Source organism: Ceratotherium simum, chromosome 12 (genome assembly GCF_057802395.1).
Source record: "Ceratotherium simum simum isolate JZ-2026a chromosome 12, ASM5780239v1, whole genome shotgun sequence".
NCBI lineage: Eukaryota > Metazoa > Chordata > Mammalia > Perissodactyla > Rhinocerotidae > Ceratotherium > Ceratotherium simum.
The window spans coordinates 66,374,651-66,395,912 of NC_141911.1; the positions used below are offsets into that span (position 1 = coordinate 66,374,651).

General features: G+C 37.8%; 1 protein-coding gene and 1 pseudogene across 4 annotated transcripts in view; one reads left to right on the forward strand and one right to left on the reverse strand.

The window, feature by feature from the left end:
- Nucleotides 1-21,262, reverse strand: part of ANK2 (ankyrin 2) — a 629,932-nt gene that overhangs the window by 265,907 nt on the left and 342,763 nt on the right. The window lies entirely within an intron of this gene.
- On the forward strand, nucleotides 17,756-18,068 carry LOC106801246 (peptidyl-prolyl cis-trans isomerase A pseudogene; annotated as a pseudogene).

Below are 21,262 nucleotides of genomic sequence, written 5' to 3' on the forward strand. Positions count from 1 at the left end.
TTACAAAACAGACCCCAGAGGGCCCCCTGTCTCTTTTCTACCATGTGAGGATACAAGGAGAAGTCTGCTCCCCTGGAAGAGGGCCCTCATCTCACCTGACCACATTGGCACCCTGATCTTGGACTTACAGCCTCCAGAACTGTGAGAAATAAATTTCTGTTGTTTATAAGCCACCCAGTCTGGAGTCTTTTGTTATAGCAGCCTGGACCGACTAAGACAACATATGTGCCTGAGAAAGTTTTATTAGCCCCCATGAAAGTATAGCCCTTTACAGTCATATTACTTAAATGAATTCAGTACCAAAGATTTAGACCAGGCCTCAATCAGAATAAAGGGACACCCTACGAAAGCTTCCTTTTGAATGGAAAAAACAAAACCAAGAACAATTACCATTGGACTACCAAGTAAGTGGTCCAAATAAATTTATTACCAAAGCAAAATAATAAATAGGCAGGCGATGGAATGCTTTTTCACTCTCATAATTAAAGGGCAAAACTGGCCCCGTTACAGGAATAAATATAGAAGTACGCAGTCAACTGGTCCGTCAGTTTGGCACACCTATGAAATACTGTGACGAAAATTTGTCAAAATAAATGCCTTTTTCACTCATAAGATTGGAGATAAAATGCCGTCTTTCCTGAAACAAAACAAAAACAAGACACACAGCCACACGGTAGGAATTACAGTTACAAGTGAAGACAAAACCCAGCATGAGGAACTTTTATAACTTGGACATCATTCTGCTTATGTATTTTCTCTGCGGTGTCAGCATTAGGATTTTGACGGAGGTAATGATATTTACGACTCTACCCAAAAAGAGCTGACTTTGAATTTGGAAGAGTATTTTTGGATAAATCAGAGCGGAGGGTTTCCATTATCCTCCGCAATTCACTGGGGTTTCTGCAGAGGCAGCTCAGGGGCCCTTCTAGAATTTAGAGCAGTTCCAGGTGTACCTCCTGTACATACTGGAAAACTCCATTTCAAGAAAAGGATCTGCTGCTTAAAGAAACAAAAAACAAAACAGAACAGAAAACTGAAATAAGCTATACAAATTTGTTAGTGTGTAAACAGAAATTACTGGAGTTTGGTAGCCCTCTGCTGGATAAGAGATAGTAAATCCAGTTCTCTAAAGTACTATTTGAGGAACTAAATGTTTTCATAAGGTTTAGAAGGGTACTTTAATGCTTGCTATATATTTTTTTTTTGTTTAGTGAATATTTTCCTGTTTTGCAGAAGACAAGAAATATCCTCTTTGCCAAGCCGTAAAATATAACACTAAACTAGAAGAATCTAATGCAGATTATAAATTAAAATACTGTGCAGTTGGGTTTTTTTTAACAAAAATAGAATTTGAAACAAAGAAAGCAAGTAAAATTTGAGCACAAGCAAGATATTTGTAGATTCTCAGTTGTCAAATCCCTACCTAGGATTTCTCTTAACCTCATTCTAGGTTAGATCAATATGTTTATAACTGATTTAAAAAAACATTTGTTAAGGCAGTCTCAAACTGTACACCAATATGCGTTAAGTCAGATCTAGTCTTATACACATTTGAGTAATACAATATGATCAGGCTTTTTGTTTAGAGTAAGAACACTTCTAAACATCATGGCAGAATGACTCTAGAATATTCAGCTCTTAATTTGGATGTGCAATTTCTGAAGCATGTCAGGTCCTAGAACAATACTATCTTTACAAAAATTGTTTCACAAAAGAACCTTCATGCTTATATCAAACCCAATTGGAAAATTATTTGATGAGTGTTTGAAAGTCTCAATAGTAAACCTTAAAATGAATGAGTCTTGAAATCGTCTCTTAAGATCTTGGATCAATTTCTGGTTAATTTTATTACACATATCTTTTCAAGTCCCATCTTATTGTTGTATCACTTAAAACTGTTTCTTACTTTTAACCCTCTCTCCATACACCTAGCCTCTGTCACTGGGCTTCCTAAACCAATTGATAAGGTTTTGCCTGGTCCACGGTCTCTTCAGCTTTCCCACCCTCACAGCAGAGGCCACTTGATATATTCACTTCCAAATTCTGCTAATCCTGTCCTGAGGCAACTAAGGATTAAGAAATTCTTTTCCAGTTCTCCAAAATGCAGAACCAACTCACCCTTGCATCCCAGTTTAGATAACTAGATTTATGCTTTGATGTCAAAATTTAACCCAACCTAGGCTGGTAAATGCCTAGGACTTCAGAAGTACTACCTACTGACAAGACTGCCTGTTTCCAACTGCCCATCATCCTACTGAATATCCCAAACCCCTCTCCTCCTGAATTTCCATCTCCATGCTTCGCCTGTCTGCTGGGACACCACTGCCGTGCACATTAGACCCTCTCAATTTGTTTGGATTATCATCTATTTCCTGGGGCCATTTTCTACTATCACTCTAACCATTGAGTACACCCAGTCTAGCTACTTCCTGTTTCTGCTCTTAATGGTCTTTAACTAGACACTTCTAGAAGTCCCAAGATACTACTCTTGCTACCAAAATTATGTTCTTCACTCTCACCAATTATATTTTATTTCACTAATTTTAAATCATAGACTCACTTTACTTGCTTTTTTAAATGATCCTGCCTTCTCTTTCAGTTTTTGCTCAGTAACACATGTTTTGCACAATTCTTTTCTTCAAAACAACTGTCTAGATTTGTAAATGAGGTTTTCAAAATTTTTTTAAAAGGCAAAAACCTGCTTTTCTTTTTCTGCTCATTTCCCAACCCAGAATTCCTACCATGTCTCCATCAAAATCACAAAAATACAGCATCTAACATTTGAAAAAAAGGCTGTAGCATTTCACCCAGGGAACAGAAACATTATGCACGGGTTATACTCTCAGGTTTCTGCTGAAAAGAGGAACAGGCTGGGGAATGATAATGTGGACAAAAGAGGTTTCCCCTTCAACCTGTTTCTAACGCTATCAAACACTCATCAAACCCCAGCTTTTGGAGGCCCTCAATATTTTAAAAAGTACTACTCGAGTCAGCATTTTATCTGCCTTCTGAGGGAAAGAATGAAATGCATGAGGGAGGAAGAGGACAAAAATGACAACTAATATTTTTTAACTTGCTAAAATCCAAATATTAGTCTTTTATTACAAAACTAGGCTTAAACATCTTCCTCTTGTTTTATATTTAAATAAACATTCAGACATGCATACATACTCCATTTCTTGAAAAATGACTAATGGATATATCTAACGTGTATACCCTATCAACTTTATATAGCTGACTTTTAAAACACTGACAATAAAAGCTTATACTCCTAAATGTTGATGAATCATCAAAGGCACAAATAATATTCAGTAATGCATTTCCAGAGATCTTATGTGCTTCAAAAGTACTAGGTACTATTTTAACTGATTTTGCTTAGTGCTAAGCAGGATTCTAAATTATTTTAGTCATTTACCATAAATTCATGATGATGTATACGGGAGTGACTTTTGACTACTTTCAAAAATTGCCATTAAAAAACATCACTAATATTCTTTTCCTTTATTTCAAAAAACATTTTCCACTTAAAATGAAATCTTCTTAAAAAGAAATCTTTAGTCTTAGATAACACTATTTTTTAAAGGAGTTGATGTTTTTGTACCATCATAGCTTGAAGGCTATCAAACTCAGTCAATTCCAGGCCATTTAAGCATTTATTTCTTAGCATTTAATGCCAAGTCTTCTCTTATATGAATGTTATAAAAAAATGAAATAAGTGAAAGAAGATGAAAAGTTTCAAGTCATCTTGACATAAGCCATATCATAGTATTTGTGTTCCACATTAAGGCCAATTTCATTTTATGCTATGGATTACAGCAAATTAAATTGCAAAGAAAGCTCTAGTATTTGCGATTTAATCACATCAGGAGTAGACAAAACAAGAATGTATTTACATGAGTTTGATGAAACAGACAATATTTTATTATTGATTTTTCTGTGTAGATGAAGGTAAGTAAATTAGGTAAACATAACAAGAAGGAAAAGTAGTTCTGTGAAGAACGGGACAAAATCATTATATGTTGCATGTATGTTGTATTAACTTTCTCTTTCACCGTGTTTCATTCTCCTGCCTCCCCTCTCCCTGTGTCATACTTTTCTTTTGGCCCAAAGAGAAGAGGAAAATTAGACAGAGAAGGGAAAATAACTTGGGAGAGTGGAGAGGAAGAAAAATGAAGTCAGTCCCTGGAGACAATACAATGGTGAGAAGAAGATGTCCTAGAAATTCAGTTCAGTCCAGGTATGTGTTTTCAAGATACCTGGAAATACCTTACTAAGTTACTAGTGACCTCCATGTTGCCAAATCTAATAGAAATTTGTCAATCTTCGCATTATTTGACCTGCTAATAGTATTTCATACAATTGAACATTCCTTCCTCTTTTGGAAAACTCTGTTTACTTAGCTCAGGCTCTAGAATCTCCTGTTCTTCCCCCATCTTTTTAGCTACGCTTCAGTCGTCTTTGGGGTGTCCTCCTTTTCCTCATCTGAGTTCAGCTGTTCAGAACTCTCCTGGGTTTTCTCTCCCCTCATGCTATACACGCTCCCCTGCAGCAGCATCTACTCCCACGGCTTTAAATCTCATATCTGTGCCAAATCCACAGTTTCTCTCTCTGGCTCTGACCTCTCCTTATATCTGCTCACTTGACCCACCATTTGGATGTTTTACAGGTATTTCTGGATCTTTCCTCCCCAAATGTCTTTCTCCTCCAGGCTTCCATATCTCAATGAATAGTACCCAGCCAAAAACCTGGGAATTGTCCACATTCAATCTATCCTTGAGTCTTGTAAATTCTTCTACCAAAATGTATCTTCATCTATACTCTCCCCTCATCCCCATAAGCTGCCGACCATCACTTCCTCTCACCAAGCCTATCCCCATAGCTTCCTACAGCTTCCCTACTTCTACTCTATCCCTCCTCCATTCCTCCCAGTCAAAAAGTGTCAAATTATAAGTTGGATCCTGCTTAGAAAATGCCTAAATAATTCCAATGAACTCCCACTGAACTTAGTAACAGTTCCAAAGCCTTCATGATCTGGCCCCTCTCTGCTCATCTCTCCTGACTGTGCTTCAGCGACCCTGGCCTTCTTTCAGTCCCTACGTGCAACAAGCTCTTTCCCACCTCAGGACCTGCACATCGACTTCCCACTGCCTGGAAAGTTGTCCTCATTCTTCACTTACTTATCCTTCAAACCTCAGATTCAGTATCACTTGCTCACAGCAGGTTCCTCTGACACTTTCTCGAGCCAAATTAGATCGCCCTGTAAAACTCTCTTGTAACAACCTGGGTTCTATTCCATAGCATCCATCACAATTTCTAATGATATAGTCAACTAGGTCTTTTTTTCCCCATTGGAATGTAAACTCTACTAAGGCAAGTTCCTGGTGCCAAAAACACAGACTGGCATGTAATACGGGCTTAGTAACTTTTTGTTGGATAGACGGATGAATGCATGAATGCATGAATGATTTACTGATGACTAAGAACGTTGAAAGGATTGCTGATGATTAAAAATGCTAAACTTGTATATCTTTGAAGTCCACTCAACACTACTAACGACTAGAATTTGACACTTCCCCTGGGGTCCACATTGAATTTCCCAGAGGCATTAAGGATATTTCCTTTTCACAGATGGAAGCAATAGTATCCCTGCATAAAGTTATTCTGCCTTTAATCAAAGCCTGACTTTTTTGGTACCATCAAGAAAAATATCAAATTCATTCATAAATGTAAAAAACTGTAATTATGATTCATTTACATATACACATTTGGAAAGAGATACATTAACATGGTATCAGTGGTTATCTCTAGAATTTGGAAAATAGTTTTGTTGTTGTTGTTGATTTCATTTCCTCTTAATTAACTAAATTCCATAGTTTACAGTAGGATTTACTCTTTGTGTTGTACAATTCTATGGGTTGTGACAAATACACAACGTCATGTGTCCAGCATTACAGGATCATACAAAATAGTTTCACCACCTTAAAACTCCTCATGCTTCACCTATTCATTTCTCCTCCAACTCACCACAGAAACCCCGACAAACACTGATCTTTTTTTACTATCTCTATAGTTTTGCCTTTTTCAGAATGTTCTATTGTTGGAAACAAACAGTATGGAACCTTTTCAGACTTGCTTCTTTTACTTAGCAATATGTATTTAAGGTTCCTCCATGTCTTTTTGTGGCTTGATAGTTCATTTCTTTTCATCATTGAATAGTATTCCATTGTATGGATGTAACAGTCTATATATCCATTCACATGTTAAGTGACATCTTGTTTGCTTCTGGTTTTGCAAAATTATAAATAAAGCTACTACAAATATTTGACTCCAGTTTCTTGTGTGGACTTAAATTTTCATCTCATTTGGGCAAATACCTAGGAGCACAACTGCTGTAAGTTTTTTGTAGACGTTCTTTATCAAGTCGAATAAGTTTCCCTCTATTCCTAGTTTGCTGAGTTTTTTTAAAACTCAAAATTTGATGTTGGACTTTATCATATGATTTTTCTTCTTTGGCCTGTTGATGTAATGGATTATTTTCATTGATTTTTGAATGTTGAATCAACCTTGTATATCTAGAATAAATCTCACTTAGTCATGGTGTATAAATCTTTTTTATACATTGTTGCATGCTATTTACTAATATTTTATTGAGGATTTTTATATCTATTTTCATGACAGACATGGGTCTGTAGTTTTCCTTTCTTGTCATGTCTTTATCTGGTCTTGGTATTAGGGTAATGCTGGCCTCATAGAACAATTTAGGAAGAGTTCTTTCTCTCTCTATTTTCTGGAAGAGATTATAGAAAATTGATATTATTTCTTCCTTAAATGTGTGGTAGAATTCATCAGTGAAACCATCTGGGCCTGGTGCTTTCTTTATTGGAAGGTTGTTAATTATTGATTCAATTTATTTAATAGATATAGGCTTATTCAGATTATCAATTTCCCCTTGTATGAGTTTTGATAGATTATGTTTTTCAAGGAATTGGTCCATTTCCTCTAGGCTGTTGTTCAAAATATTTCTTTATTGTCCTTTTAACATATATGGCACCAGTACTGATAGTCCCCCTTTCATTTCTGATATTAGTAATTTGTGTCTTCTCTCTTTTTTTACTTGGATAGCCTTGCTAGAGTTTTTATCAATTTTATTGACCTCAAAGAACCAGCTTTTGGTTTTGTTAATTTTCTCTATTGTTCTACTATTTTCCATTTCATTGACTTCTGCTCTAATTTTTCCTATATCATTCCCTCTGCTTGCTTGCTGTTCCCCCTCTAGCTTCCTATGGTGGAAGCTTAGATTCTTGGATTTTGGATCTTTCTTCTTTTCTAAAAATGCATTCAATGCTATAAATTTTCTTCTAAGCACTGCTCTTTCTGTTTTGTTTTGCTTTGCTCATCTGTAGTTTCTAATTTTTCAAAAATAGATTCAACACATATTACACAGAGAGGAAAAGAGAGAAAGGAAATGGAAACTCTGAACCATGGCTTGCCCAAGATCATATGGCTAGCATTTATTGATCACTATGATATGTTAGGCTTTATTTACCACTGTATTCAAACCATACATGTATATATGTATTTATGTGCATGTGCAAGAGCAAAATATCTATAGCTATTCTGCTTTTTTCTCTGAGATAATGGCTAATCCAAATTTCAAGGTTAGCTTTCTAAAAGCTAAGATAATTTACAGGGCTCAAATATCTGCAGTATCTGATTATCCTGAATCTGTGTCTACAGTTTATCCTGAATGTATCTAAAAATTAATACCCCTTCAAACAGGATCAGCCTTATGCAAAAATTAGAAAGTTTTCCATCCATATAATGTTTCCTGAAACAAATGTACTTACAAAAGTAGGTAGCTCTGAAAATGATCTAACAGTAATCAGTCCTGATTTATTTTCCCTTTGGATTAGGAAAAAGAGTAAACCTTGATAAGAAGACACTCCCAAGCTGTATAAATCAGGCACAATTGCATTCTGGAATCTACTATTCTTACTATCATAGCTTGAAGCAGCCAGATCTACCAGAAAAAACATAAGCTAGGACTCACTCAGAAAAAAAAAATTACATGCTGAGTGTCTGGAAGTCCACCATAACCAATCTGCATGGGTGCTACTAGCTCTAGCAGAGAGCCCATCAGAAATATATCTTTCTGTGAGCAGAATTTAGAGGAGTGAATACTTGTCATCAAGGCACCTATCTGAAAGAACTTGGTGCAAAGATCATAGTTAGGAAATCAATCACATCATACAGATAATTCTACATAGCAGAGAGAGAATGAGTGACGCATTCTGAACAAATCCAATGAGATAAAAAGGAAAAAGAAGAGTGGCATTGGAGAATTCTGTAAATAACAGACAGTCCTAGCCAGAAGGGAAATTAAAGGAGTGGTAACATTTTGCCATGAAGAGGGCCAAATAGAACAGTCCATGATGGCCTTGGAGGCAATTAATATTGGTTTGGCTCAAGGTCCACTGGAAGGCTGGGCATTCCAGAAAACTATTTGCATGAGCATTGCAGCAAAATCTACTTGTTGTTCCTTAATAGCTGTTCTCCCTTCTTGTTTTGATAAAGTAATGATAATAATGATAATAGTTGGGCACATGGCTGTCATAATAAAGACTACATTTTCCAGCCTTATCTGAAGCCAAGTGTGGTCATTAACTATGTAATGACCAATAGGATTCAAAAAACAAAAAAGATTGCTTGCTACTTTTGGAAATGTCCTTAAAGACAAGTCATGAATATTCCCCTCCAGCTTTCTCCATTCTGCTGGACATGATGGTTAGAGCTTGAGCCATCAGTTCAGGGTATGAGGTGTAAGCCTCATGGTGAGGACAGCAAAGCCATAAGATCGAAGGACCCTGGATCCCCGACCCAGTGGAGTACCTTACCAGCCCCAGATTATTCATGTCTGGCTTTATTTTATGTGAGAGAGAAATGAACTTGTATCTCATTTAAGCCACTGTTACTACAGGTTTTCATTAGTTCCAGTAGTAAATCAATTATTTATTTAATTAATTAATCCTAACTGATGAAGAGACCAGGGAGCCTTTTGGTAAAGAACTCATCCAAATGGAAGAAGGAATGAGTCACAGGAGATTCATGCAGCAGCGAGGTGTTCTTCATAAAAGAGAAAGGGCTGGCGGCTGTCACAGACGTTTAACTCCTTGTCAGCTTCCAAATCCTCCTCATATTTGAACTTTATAGAAAGAATTGGAATGAACTTTGTAAGACACTGGGGCACGAGCTACACTACTTAGGCCGCCCTTCAACAGAGCACAATGGGGAACGAGTTCCAACCAGACAACACGTACCTTTGGCACCTCAAGGGCGTTGGTGCTTCAGCAGAGCCTGGGGACAGAGCAGTGAGCAATGGAAGAAAAGGGAGGATGTGCTCAGACACCCTATGGCAGCCGATGAGATGGCTCACCATACTTGTTTACGAGCACATGTAAGACCCCACCTGGAGAACCCCCCAAAATACAAGAGTGGTGAATGAGAGCAAAGAAAGCAGGCTTTGCAGGAGGCTGAGATGGGTATATCAGTCATAAAAGAAGACATGTGACTATAAACTGACTTCATTTGTATCTATGGCTGGGGAGGCCTAAGAAAATTTGGCCATCTGGATGTGGTCTCCATCCACCAAGGTCTGAATTGTAGTTAACTATTACAAACCCACATTTACAAAAACAATAGAAGAAAATAAGTATGAGCACACACAGACAGTGAGACGTACAGCATGAATGTACTTAGATGAGAAAGTAAGACAAAGGATAAAGATTCCAGAGTTCTTGGCTCAGGCTGGAAAGCAGAAGGAGAAAAGGTATGTAGTCGTGGTGGTGCAGAGGAGGTGAGCAGAAAAATCTGAGAAAAAATTTAGGGGTGGTACAGATGCTGATGTCTAACTCACAACTGAACTTGAACATCCAAGTATTTGAGGTTCTCCTTTTCCTATGCTGAAGAATTTGATTGTCTATAGAAGAATTATTAACATACTTATAATCAGAAAAACATAATATCTGCTTCACTTATTCTAAACTTGACTCTTTCCCTGGTCTCCATCATCTTATTTATAGTTCCTCTCTTCTACTGCTGTGGACAATAGAATAATAGAGAGAAATAATAACAAGAAAGGACATGCCAAATATAGCAGTTCAAGATCTGAATAATTCCTGTCTTCGTGCCCGATACTATTCATGGGCAAACCTCCCTGTTACCCACACTCGTCCTTAAAATGGCTTCAAATTAACAGTGCCATTGTTACGTGGATCCTTAATTTTCACCTATATAGGTACAATTTCAGAGTTCTTGGAGAATTTAACCAAAATTAGAAGCTGCAAGAAAAAAGGCACAAATGGAAAAACATAATATCATAAAGATATAAATCTTGAAGAAGTATCAACACAGCAGAGAGAAGACAGGCAGAGAGAAGTAAGTCTCTGCTCTCAGAAAATGAAAATCCGTGTAAACCTGCCTCTGTGAAGAAGACCTGAGCCACAATTGCATGAAAGCATCAGCCAGCATCAGAACAGTTTTTCCATATTGGGGAATCCCAAGGTTAGAGGGAGGCAGGGCCCACCTCCCGTTACGGAGGACCTGATACTCCATTTCACCAGCCCTGCCAATTAGCGCCTGATGCATGATCTGAGCCGACGTGTAACTGCTCTTCTCTAAATTTCACCCTGTGTGCTTTGAATCTACAGTGATGTTGTTCTTCAGAGACACCACTGGAGGCCAGTCAAGCTACAGTATGAATTCCAGCCACACCCTAAATTTTAAAAAAATAGAACTAGAGTTACAAAAACAACGCTTTCTGACTACACACAAATAAATGTATACACATCTGATTTTAATTTTAAAATTCAACATAATAGTAAAACTTTTGCTGGAGAAGAGATGGAATCTGGTTCTGATATTTCAATTAAACACCTCTATCAAACCTAAGATAACGAAATATGTTGATTATCTTGATTGTGGTGATGGCTTTATGGTTTATACCTGTCAAAACTTGTCAAATTGTACACTACACTAAATATGCACACTAAATATCTATGTCAATTATATCTTTAAAACTGCTAATAAAAAGAAGATAACTGAAATCTCCTGCAGCTTTAACTTATATACGTACAAAATCCACACACCTCTTCACGGCAGTCAGTTCTTTCCGGTCCCTCCCTGCTGGTGTAATTATTTTGAATCCATAATCAAAGATCTTCCTTCAGATAAATGTCCAAATTTTTAAACTTTATATAAACATAGTTCCCTCAAGACTGTCTCTTCTCTAATGACTTAAAGTCTTTGTCTCAGAGATGTGTTGATAAGAAAAGTCTTTATTTATTTATGAATCTGATGAAGCACAACAGCATTCCTCTGGTTTTTAGGAAACTGCTTTTTTTTTTTAAATCGCAGAGCACCTCAATGGGACATGACTTGCAGATATAGTAAAATAAGCAGAAAAAATGACCTAACTTAATTTGCATTCACTTCAGCATCCACTTCAATTTAAATATTTATTCAATGCTTTGGCCACATGTTCAACCAGGAAAATTTATCATCAGTGATTGACAAAGAGAAACAAAGGCAGCAAACTAAGGAAGGTTCACGAGTTCTATTCATTTATAAAAGTTTCATAATACACTCTCGTCCAACACAAACACTGGCTGAGTTAATTATGAATCCGAGACAGATTTTCAGGGAAAGAAGAATTATGGTGAACACCAAACACTTAGGTTCTTGGTCATCATAGAGTTGATATTTTGCTATAAACTCTACTACCAAAAAAGGGAAGCAACAAATTTTAGTTAATTTTCAAATGGAGAGCAGACAATTCGGGTGGAGTTACTGCCTTTGATTCAGTGAAGATTCGTTGAGTTCCTGCAGTGATCCAGCCAGTGTGCTCAGGTGGTGCCTGGACAAAAGCAGGCAGCAAGAGGAGAGGACAGTAGGCTCTTATCCGAAGCTTTAAGAAATGTGTTGATACTATTACATACTGAGCAGATTTCCAAATAGCAAATTATTTCTTATAGAAATAATGGATCTGAGATTAGACATAGGCGATTAGGGCATATATTTGTGGCTGAAACAGTCATTTAATAATGTAAAAGGTTTTCTGAAGCTTCTAAAAGTACCCAATATATTGCCACAAACCAGCAGAGTCATCTAATTCCCTATCACTAATTCTCATAGATTAAGATAACATATGCATGATAATTGGGTTTTGCCAGTTCTATAAAATCTATAAAATAGTACCATAAGCATTTTAAAGCACTGTATATTCTTATATAATATGCATGAAAGCCAAAGAGGTTAAATGATGAGTTCAAGGTCAAAAGAATTGAGACTAGAATATAGTCTGTCTACTCCCCACTCCAGTGTTTTTTCCACTGGGCTCTTTAACTCTTGGAAAATATTGTTTCTTTTAACTTTTCAGTTTTTAAAAACATATCTATATTGGTACAACCACTTTAGAAAACAGCTTTGCATTACCTCGGAAAGTTGAAAATGCAAAAAAAAAAAGCATATTAAATATCTGTACAGGAAATTTTGGGAGAAATTTATTATCCCACTTGCTGTGTGATCAATAAGATAATATAGTACATCAGAGAAAGAATATCTAAAATAACTACTGCAAGCATTTATTAACCACACACTATATGCAGACAATATTCTATATACCTTACAATTATTACCGTATTTAATCCTTTATATAGTATGAGGTAGATATCGTTATTCCCTCTATTTTATAGGCAACTAAATGAAGATTACAGAATTAACTTGTCCAGAATCAACATATAGTTAAGTGGCAAGGAATGGAGGAAACTAAAATACAGAGTATAGCAAGTGACTTCAAGATCGCACAACTAATTTCTCGCAGAATCCACTGTCTTTAGCCCAGTGCTTCTCAAACTTGAGTGTGCACGTGAACCACTGTTGATGTAAACATCGGTTCTGATTCCCTAGCCCTGGCTGGCGTCTGAGATGCTCCCAGGTGGTGCCCAGGCTCCTGGTCTGTGGACACACTTTAATTAGCAAGGATTTATGCATTGTTTCTGCCTATATATCAAGTTACTTCTTCTCACTATTTCTTCCTTATATTTATTAAGCTTAATATTTACTAAACTCCAGCCCTCACAGTGAGGAGTAAGGGCGGTTCTGCACCGTGATAAGAGCTGTTGATAGCTTTGCTATTGTGTACAGTGTATACTTCGACCACATGGATTGTAATCCTGTAGCCAGATGCCACTCTAAATAAATCCAAGTATTCTAACCTTAATTTTCTTCTTTGCACATTACCACATTTTTTTTTTATAACTTTGAGAATGTACACTGGCTCTATTCAAACCATCTTAGAAGAGAAAAACAATGTTTAGAGTGGAAACACATGATTTTATTTTATTATTATTTTTTTTCTTATTTATTTTCTTTTGTGAGGAAGATCAGCCCTGAGCTAACATCCATGCCAATCCTCCTCCTTTTTTTTTTTTTTCCCCTTTTCTCCCCAAAGCCCCAGTAGATAGTTGTATGTCATAGCTGCACATCCTTCTAGTTGCTGTATGTGGGACACCGCCTCAGCATGGCCGGACAAGCAGTGCATCGGTGCGCGCCGGGGATGTGAACCCGGGCCGCCAGCAGCGGAGCATGCGCATTTAACCTCTAAGCCACGGGGCCGGCCCCACATGATTTTATTTTATAAGGAAAACCCACCCTTTCCACCAATCTTCATATTGATGAATTTTGTCTTTATCTGTCATGATAGTACCTGTGATTGTAAATCCTTAAGTTTAATACAGAATGTTCCAAAAGCCCTGTCAACTTGAGACTGGTGCACATCATCACAATGTCTGAAAAGAGGCCTTTGTGAAACTCAGTGGAGGCTGTGAAGAGTGACAAGCAAGGGGTGGCAGAGCAGAGTGATCAAGACCAGACTTTGGAATCAGGCCGCCAGGACACAACCCTGTTCTCTGCGAATTGACACAAATTCTATTCCCTCTCTCTGTCTCAATTTTCTTATCTATAAAGTGGGGCTATCTAATAGGGATAAATGAGTTAGTTAACATGGAATACTTAAAATATTGGCAGATAATAAGCACTCAATATTGTTAGCTACTATTATTAAAAACTAATTTTGATATTTTCAAAATTATCCATGTTAATCCATTGCATATCTTTGTTTCAGAAATTAGAACTACAGCCATCTGGCTCTTTTTCTTTTTAATCAACCTTAAAATTGTCAATTGGTATGAAAATCATAACTATATTCTGGGAAAAATTTAATAATGACACACATCAGAACTCATAACATTTTTTTAAAAATCTATAAATCAAGTATCACATATGTAAAGGCTGTGCCAACCCAAAATTTGGTTACTATAGCTTTGTAATATATTTTGAAATCAGGGAGTGTGATACCTCCAGCTTTGTTCTTTTTTCTCAGGATTCCTTTGGCTATTCGGGGTCTTTTGTTGTTCCATATAACCAACCCAAAATTTGATCAAAGGATTTGACTACTATTTGGTTTGCCTGAATTCCTGAATTCAGAATTCAAGGTAATTTGGAATTATAATTATTTTTCTCCATTCTTCGTAGCTTTATAAGAATATTGACAGAAATCAAAATTTCAGGCTGTGTTGGCTTGGATATCAATATGATACTAAAGATGACTGATGAGCTGTATTTTAAAAGCAGCAGGTGCAATCTGTGCTAAAGTATTACTGCCAAAATCAGGTTTTATGATACGCTTCCAAGACAGAATCCGTATCACTGTTATTCAGAGCTTGATCAAGAAACAGACAGAACTCTTAAGTTCATCTTTTCTCTTTGCACCCATATAGCTAAGAGTCTCCACACTCTGTCACTGATGCACCATTGATATGTCCAGTAGCAGCCCACAAATTCTTTGATTATCAGACATCAGAGGGGTGTTTGGATCCTTTCAGCCATAATTCTATCACTGTCTCAAACTCAAATGCCTAGCACATTATCTTAAGTATGGGAGGGGAGGTGAGGTGAGGTTGCACATGCCCCATCTAAAGAGGGCAACTTCTATTCAGCTTCAAACCATTATGTTCAAGTGGGAATGCTGGCCCAATATTATCAGATATTCTAATTTTTATGGAGAAGCTGGACTTCCAGACTTTTATGTAAAATCTTCTGATATTAAAATATTGGCAACTAACTCAATTTTTAAAATATTATGTGAGCTAAATAGAAGATGCCTGTGGCTTGGGCCATGATTTTCTAATCCCCAGATTTTATGGTAGAGGATGCAATTTGAGCAGACAAACATATATAAAAACAACCCCCAAAAACAACGAAAAGCCACAGAAGGAAGCTTTAAATCCTTACAGTTTCAGTTACAGGAGCCATTTAAGAACAGATCACTCAGGGTTAACTTTAAAGAACTTCTTCCTAAATAAAGCCCCCCATTTTCACCAAACCTTCCCTTAGAAAAGAAATCCTGGGAGGATATCTTTTTTGTAGCACCATTTAGATTTTCCATTTTAGAACTCATTTTAGCATACTGCAATAATATTTTGAGATGCAAAAGAAAATTAGATTTTAGAAGGAGAAGGAGTCAAAAGTAATAACTTGTTACATAAAATGGTAGCTTATCAATGATTCGGTATTTTTATGAAAGTCATACTGAAGGTTAGAATAACTTTTAGAAAGAGAGGATTTAACTAAGGAATCTCATTCCTTGGGAAAGGCTTTAGAGTTAGCAGGCATTTTTGCATCAGCCAGGACCATTCCACATCCATGATATGATTCCACAGACTTCTTGGTGTGAGGGTATCTCAATCTAATACTATTAATTGTCCAAAGGATGGCAAGACTTTCACTTCGCATGACTTTTACTCATTGCTTGATTTTATACCCACAAACAACAAAACACTTAATTAAAAGTATCACATTTTATTGTATTTCAGAAAACCATTAATGCTTCTGTAAGTCTAGAAGAAAATTCTTACGCCCTATGAACTAGAGATTACATGTCATATCCTTTTCCATCTACTTTTAATCTATTAAAAGCTCCTTTCAACTGTAAATCCTAGCATCTTCTATAAATCGTAATAATACCTTGGATTACAAAGGGCTCTATTTATAGGTTTTCAAGATATCTTCGTGCTCCTTATATCCTTTCAAATTTCTCCTTCACAATGGTAAAGTAGGACAAAACTAGGAGACATATTTAAGAATCTAAAGCTTCATTTTCTAACATTCTTCAGTGCTTTGGTAATAATGCAACATAATACAATATATTAAAAATTAAAAACAGAAAAGAATACTGGCCAATTAAATATGGTCATCGAATGTCTGCAGCTCCTCCCGTCAAGAGAGAAAATTTATTTTCCACCCATTGAATCTGGGCTGGCCTTGATTCTTGCTTTGACAACTAGCATGTGGTGGCATGGCACCGTGGACTTCTAGAGCCTAGGTCTTAAGACACTTTGCAACTTTCATTTTCACCTTCTTGGAAAGCTGCCCAGAGACCACCACTTAAGAAAGCCGATCGAGCCTACTGGAGTTGAGAGAATTTAAATGGTTGTTTTATTTTGAACCATTAAGTGTTGGAGTGGTTTGTTATGCTGCAATAACTAACTAGAGCAGAACTATGACACAGAAAGATCAAACGATGTTTTTAAGCAGAACTGGGACTCATGACAGGTGAAACCATGGACGTTAGAGCTAGAAAGGCCTGGATCCCAGTTCATGATCTAGTCTTGCAACTTTTCTGAGCCTCACTTTCCTCACCTATAAAATATGATGCTAATTATGCCTCTGTAACAATTGTGGCAGTTAAATGAACTGTTGTGTAAAGGCCCACATGCAAATAAATGTTTGTTTCTTTCCCAGCTCAGGTCATTTGGCTTCTGTTTCATTGTCTTTTGGAGACATAAAATGTTCTTCTTTTCTAAATAACATTTTGTTAAAGATTAACATTCCGAGGTTTTCAAGCTTTGTTACATAAAGCCCATTAAAACAAGACTACGATCATGCGTTTAGACGTGAGGCCAACTGTTGATGATGGTGTGCTCTAACAATCTCCACTTTATACAGGTCAACACTTCCACTTTAGAATTATGTTTGAAAATTAAGGATGATGCTAATGTTTTGTGCACTGGACATGCATATTCTAAAACACTAGTGCTATCTGTTCAGCTTGTCCCCCTGCCCATTCCTAAAAGAACTGTGACCATTGCCAGCCACTAACAAAAGGCCCTCTCGCACAGCCAGAGAGGCGCCTGTGAAAAACTCCCGGTGACCCAGTCGTGCCTCTCAGAGCACTGCCTGCTCCCCTGGAGAACCCCAGAGTCTCTGAGCTCCAATTCTACACAGCCCACAGTTCCCAAGACATTACTTCACCATAGTACTTCTAATTCTAATGAAGAGTGTCAAGGGATGGCTGACATAGCAATTTATCAGCTTCAAAACTATCCAGTGAAAAACATGAGTTAATTCCGATTTCTCATACACCATACAATGCTATTCTAGGAATTCTAGAAGCACTTTAACCTTCAAAAAGAGTGCCAGTGAGCTTTAGTAGACACCACCAACGCCACTGCTGCCCAGCCAAGGTCAACCCACCCTGTTCTTCAACAATGCAGTCAAGGGCTAGCTCCTGAGTCATGTCTACTTCAAGCTGTTTGCAGACAAGTTTTCAAAGACAGCAGAAACATTTTGCATTCTGAGTACTGAGGAGAAAGAGTTTGGTTATAAGGGTTCCTGCTTTCACAGAATTCTTCTGGGGTTTATGTGACAGGGTGGTGACTGCGCATGCCACAATGGCACTAGGGGCAAGTCCTTCCGTGGGGAGAAATTTGATGATGAGAACTTCATCCTGAAGCATACGGCTCCTGGCATCTTGTCCGTGGCAAATACTGGACTCAATACACATGGTTCCCAGTTTTTCACCTGCACTGCCAAGAATGAGTGGTTGATGGCAAGTAAGTGGTCTTGGCAAGGTGAAAGAGGATACGAACGTTGTGAAAGCCATGGAGAGCTTCGGCTCCAGGAACGGCAAGACCAGCAAGAAGCCCACCATTGCCCACTGTGGACAACTCTAATAAACTTGACTTACGTTTTACTTTAACCACCAAATCAGTCCTTCTGTAGCTCAGGAGAGCATCCCTCCATCCCCACTGGCAGGCAATATCCTATAACCTTTGTGCTCTAGGTGCTATTCTTTGGGGTCCACATTTTCCTATCTCTTTCCAAGTCTAGCTGGATTGCAGAGTTAAGTTTATGATTATGAAATATAAAAATAAACAAAACAAATATTACCCAATGAAATCAGTTTGAAATGAAATCTTTTAAGGTTCAGAGGTTAAAATAATACATTGTGAAAATTTATATTCAGAATCTATAATTTATTTATAATTCATTTCTAAAAATATCCAACCAAGATGCAAGTCAATAGGTGAATAATAACAGTCATTCAAAATGTGAAATCTGAAAAGTAATATTACTTGAGCAAGAAATGGTCATTAAAAGTATGTTATTTATATCTCTAGAACTTGTGGAAAATCAACGTCTATGAGGAAAGAGGGAAATCTATCATTTTTAAAAAAGTAAATAATTATTAAATAATATAACTTTGAGATCTTGATTTTTTTCCCCCAAACTAAAAATTAAAGTAGTCTTGGAAATTCTCCCTGTTTCCCTCCATTGAGGAAATGGATAACTCATCTCCCTTTGATATTATTAATTGCTTGTTAACAATTTTCCCTCCTTTTAAGGAGTGGTGAAATATCAGAGAAAAACAATGAGTTTAATATAATGGATAAAAATTTTAAAACTTCTGTAAAATAAAATAACTCAAATTAAAAAGGAAAAACAGCCTGGAATACTTTATCGTAATGTTTGAGAGATTTTTTTAACTTGGGACCTTTAAAATTTGGTTCTAATCTATATTCCAGCCTCATCTCTCATGACTTTTCAACATATATCTTTTCTTTTCTTAATCTCATTAAACATTTTGCCAAGCCTAAAACATGCCAGGACGTTTCACAGCCCCTTGACTTTGGCACGTGCTACTGCCCCTTGACTTTGGCACATGCTACTCCCTGTGTCTAGAATGCCCTTTCCTCCTTTCTTTTCCCAGAAAACTCCTATTCATCCTTCAAATTCCATTTCAGCACCATCATCTCCCCGGTGCGGTTAGGTATGCTCTCCACTGCACTTTGTTGCTTTTTTTTTTGTGAGGAGATCAGCCCTGCACTAACATCTGCCAATCCTCCTTTTTTTTTGCTGAGGAAGACTGGCCCTGGGCTAACATCCATGCCCATCTTCCTCTACTTTACATGGGATGCCGCCACAGCATGGCCTGACAAGCAGTGCATCGGTGCACGCCCGGGATCCGAACCGGTGAACCCCGGGCTGCCGCAGCGGAGCGCACGCACTTAACTGCTTGCGCCACCAGGCCGGCCCCGCTTTGTTCCTTTCTTTACAATGGCACCTAACACATTTTATGGTAATTTATTTGCTTACACATCTGTGTGCTATTTGAATATAAGCTTCTTGCAGTTAAGGACTGCCTTAGTCACTTCTGTATTCCTATTACTCAATATATACCTGCCAGACACAGCAGCACTTACAATGTGGTCCCTGGTGACCTCTGACCTTATCTCTGACCATTCTCCTTCTTGTTCCCTATGCCTCACTTACCGGTCCCTCTGCTCCTCATCAAGGATGCCAAGCAAGTTCCCTTCTCAGGCACCGTAGACTGGCTGTTTCCTCTGCCAAGAATGGACTTACCCTGATACTCACAGAGGGGACTCCCTTGCTTCACTCAGGTCTCTGATCAAGTATCACCTCCTCAGAGAAGCCTTCTTTTCCTTCACTGCCTGAGTCTAAACAGGCACCCATCACTCTCCATCCCCTTACTGGGCTTTAGTTTTCTTCCTAGGATGTATTGCCACCTGACAGTGGCATCAGTCTGTTGGTTTATGTGTTCATTGTCTAACCCCCCACCTCCCCTGGAATATAATCGTCATAGAGGCAGGGTCTTTGTGTCATTCACAGCAGTGTCCCCCACACCTAGAACAAGGCCTGCCACCGAGTAGGCACCTAGTCAACATTTATTGAATAAATGAATGATGAATGTTTGAGTTAAACTGAATTGCAACTACAGAAAAATGTCTATGAATAGAAACAAAGAATGGAACATAAAGATGACTTTGTTATATAATACAGCAATCAAAACTGTTTTCAAATTTTCTTTAACTGTAGTGTGTTGATTTTTCAATAAAAACAGAGTAGTTTTTAAAAACAAAAAGTGGGGGCCGGCCCCGTGGCTTAGAGGTTAAGTGTGCATGCTCCGCTGCTGGTGGCCCGGGTTCGGATCCCGGGCGCGCACCGACGCACTGCTTCTCCGGCCATGCTGAGTCCACGTCCCACATACAGCAACTAGAAGGACGTGCAACTATGACATACAACTATCTACTGGGCCTTTGGGGGGAAAAAGAAAAGGAGGAGGATTGGCAATAGATGTTAGCTCAGAGCCGGTCTTCCTCAGCAAAAAGAGGAGGATTAGCACGGATGTTAGCTCAGGGCTGATCTTCCTCACAAAAAAAAAAGGGGGGGGGGATCTTGCAGATGTAGCTGCCTTTTATCAACTTCTGAGACACATTTCAAAGGCAGGCAAAGTATGCTCAGGGTCTTTATTAATAGAGTATGGTGGTTCTTAAATGTGTCTGAGGCAGTTTTTATGTTTATATCAAATATAATACAGTACATTAGTTCTATCATATCTTCTGATCAATGATCAATAAATATATAACATTGGACCAGCTTTTGAGTCTTATAAAAGGAAAAAAACTAAGTAAATTGACTTACAATATACAGTATCAAAGCTAACAGCAATCTTGCTAGGTCCTCTGTTCTTTCCATCTCTCCCTTTCTCTTCTACATTCATGCAGAACTTCCAATAAACTGTTCCAGAAGATGAGAATCTATTTCTTTTAAAAGAAAATTAGATAAAGGTTTTATAAAACCCTAATGACTGATTCTAGTGCTTAACAACTCTGATGGAAAGTTCTTCCTTCCCCTAAACCTCCTAGGCTGCCATCTCAGTCTGTGCTGGGGGTTCCCAACTGAGTTCCTCAGAGCCAGCCACTCCCCTACCAGGGCCCTCCACAGCCAAACACTTTCACAAACTTGTCTTTGAAGTCTGTCTTCTCCATGATTGAACATTCTTTGATCTGCCAAAGGATTTTAATATGCAAAGTCACAATTTGCAGCCATAAGTGACTTCTAGGTC